At 36.7% G+C, this 2,578-nt stretch overlaps 1 non-coding gene across 1 annotated transcript; it reads right to left on the reverse strand.

The window, feature by feature from the left end:
* Positions 1-584: 584 nt before the first annotated feature.
* On the reverse strand, positions 585-691 carry LOC121488446. Its single transcript, XR_005987075.1, has one exon. It is a non-coding gene; the product is annotated as a U6 spliceosomal RNA (small nuclear RNA).
* Positions 692-2,578: the final 1,887 nt, after the last annotated feature.

A 2,578-nucleotide genomic window follows, 5' to 3' on the forward strand; every position in this document is an offset into this window, starting at 1 on the left:
GCCCACCTCCCCTTCCACTACCCCTTGTTCATCTCCCAGAGTTAGGTGTCTCTCATGTTCCACAAATGATTTTTAAACCTCTTTTTTAAAAGCGAGAATTCAAATAATGTTCAGAGATGGTGTCTGACTTCTATGTCTCTCTAGTGTCTTTTAATCCGGAAGTCTCTATTTCTTTCCCTATAAATTTTACTTTCTTAAGACATGATAGTTGTCTTTTGAGTTCCTACATTCTGCCTTTATCTGGTGTTGTGTTCCTAGTTCTTACAGTATCTGGATTTCCTGCAGAATAAAAGTAGATCTAATAGCTTGATTGGATTCAAGCTAAACATCTTTTGGCAGGAATATTATGCAGATGATGTCCTTATTTCATATTATGTTACCACAAAAGGTATGTAATGCTAGAGTTTGCACTAACCTTATGTGAAGTTTGATAATTTGGTTAATATGATGATCACCAGATCTCTTCACTGTGAAGGCATACTTTGTTCTCTTTACAATTCGCAAATACTCTGTGGGATAATACCCTGAAACTTGGTGAATAACCAACAATCTTTCACCTCAAGATTTTATTTTATTTATTTTTTTAAAAAATGGAATGCTTCACAGATTTGCGTGCCATCCTTACGCAGAGGCCATGCTAATCTTCTCTGTCATGTTCCGATTTTAGTATATGTGCTCCCGAGGTGAGCACTCACCTAAAGATTTTAGCGTCCAACTATGCTCCTTGCCTGAAACCATTATATCATTAGGAATTGCACAAGTTGTGATTTTCTAATTTATATATAATTTCCTCCATATTTATTAGCTGCCATTCTTTTGTGAAGAAGAGCTTTCCCTCATCAACTGGTACTTAATTATATTTCTTTCTAAAGAGGCAAAACACCGTCATAATTTTAAAAATGATTATAGCAATTTTGAATATAGAGAAAGAAACAAACCCAGCTGTAATCTCAACAGCTAGTAAACTAGTGTCAACAATTTGGTATGTTTCTTCCCATTCTTCTCTCAAAGCCTACAAGTGTATATATTACAAAATTTGATACAGAAGTTTTATATCCAGCCTTTTATAGTTAGTATTATATCATTATCAATTTACTATGTTGTTAAATATTCTTTCAAGTATTTTTGCTGGCTGTCTGCCATTTCATAATTAGCATGTGGCATACTCTATTCCGGGGGACCATATATCCTGGTTTGTCTGCAGCAATTCTTATTTATGACTGTTGTCTTTGCAAAATTATTAAAGCATTCCCTTTTACTCCCAGAGTCATCTCGATTTGGAAGACAAATCATATAGTCCCCCTATCACCACTGTACCTACAATTGACCATTTGCTGTTTTTGATTTTCTAATCTGCTTACTCTTGCGTAAATCTCTGGGTGCATTTCTTATTATTTCATGAGGATACATTTCTAAAAGTGAAGTGACTGGATCAAAGTGTCTGAATATTTTTTAAGGTTCTGTCTAAATATTGCCTTGTTTGTATTTCTTTTAAATAAATACTGTACTATTCAACTGGACTCAACAAATTTATCTGCTTTGCCTTCCCTCTGGGAAGGGTTTATCAGCATTGGCAGTATTAACATTTTAGCCCAGTAAGATCTTTTTTGTAGAGGGCTGTTTGTGCATGGTAGTAGCACCTTTGGCCTTTGCCCACTGCCTGTCAATAGCGACCCCATCCCAGTTGTGACAATCAACAAAATCTCTAGATCTTGCCAGATGTCTCCTGGGAGGCGAAATAGCTCTCAGTTGAGAATCACTGGCTTAGATATAATAAATGGACAGAGTAGTAACAGAAACATTCTCCTTTTATAGCTTATTTGTCTTGAGCCTTGAGTTTTTATTTTTTTATTTTTTATTTTTTTATAAAGAATTGCTTATTTAGTTCCCTGGAATAGTAAATGGTAAAAGTTTCTTTTAGTTACCAAGAAACTTATTTTTTTTTTCATTTACAAGAAACTTTTTTACATGACCCCAAACTGTTGAATAGGAATTTGAACCTCGGTCTGTCCGTCTTCAGTTTTATCCATGTGTCCTGCAGCCTCATGTAAGTTCATGCCTTCATGGCCACTATCACGAGACAGGCAAACAATGGGAAAAGAAGTATTTTCTCTCTGGTGAGCTTTTGGGAATCCTTTAGATCTGTTTGATTTTTACCAAGGTATTTCTCATTTATTTTTGCCATCTGCAAATGGGATTGGCTGTGTGAAATCAACATTTAGGTTTGGATCCTGGCGCCCAGTGGGCGCCCAACATGTACTTCCATTGGGTTGTCATAACCATCTGCTAATGGGTCTGTGCAGGGCTGAGAAGACGATCACATGAAGGGGGCTGATTACTTTCCCTCTTTCTACTTTCAAGATCTGCTCTTTCTTGCTTTCCCTCAGTGTTGATGACTCGCCCATTGAAGTTTGGAGTCAAACAGACTCCAGGGCATTGACACGAGTAAAGGAGACACAATTTAAGTCCCCGAAAATGACGTTGATCCTTCTTTTTTTATCTTCTGTTTCAAAAAAGCTGTCGGTTCAGGATAAGGAAAGCCATGTTCAAGCTCTGGAAATAGAACACTGCATCTGTG

Source organism: Vulpes lagopus, chromosome 3 (assembly GCF_018345385.1).
Source record: "Vulpes lagopus strain Blue_001 chromosome 3, ASM1834538v1, whole genome shotgun sequence".
Lineage (NCBI taxonomy): Eukaryota > Metazoa > Chordata > Mammalia > Carnivora > Canidae > Vulpes > Vulpes lagopus.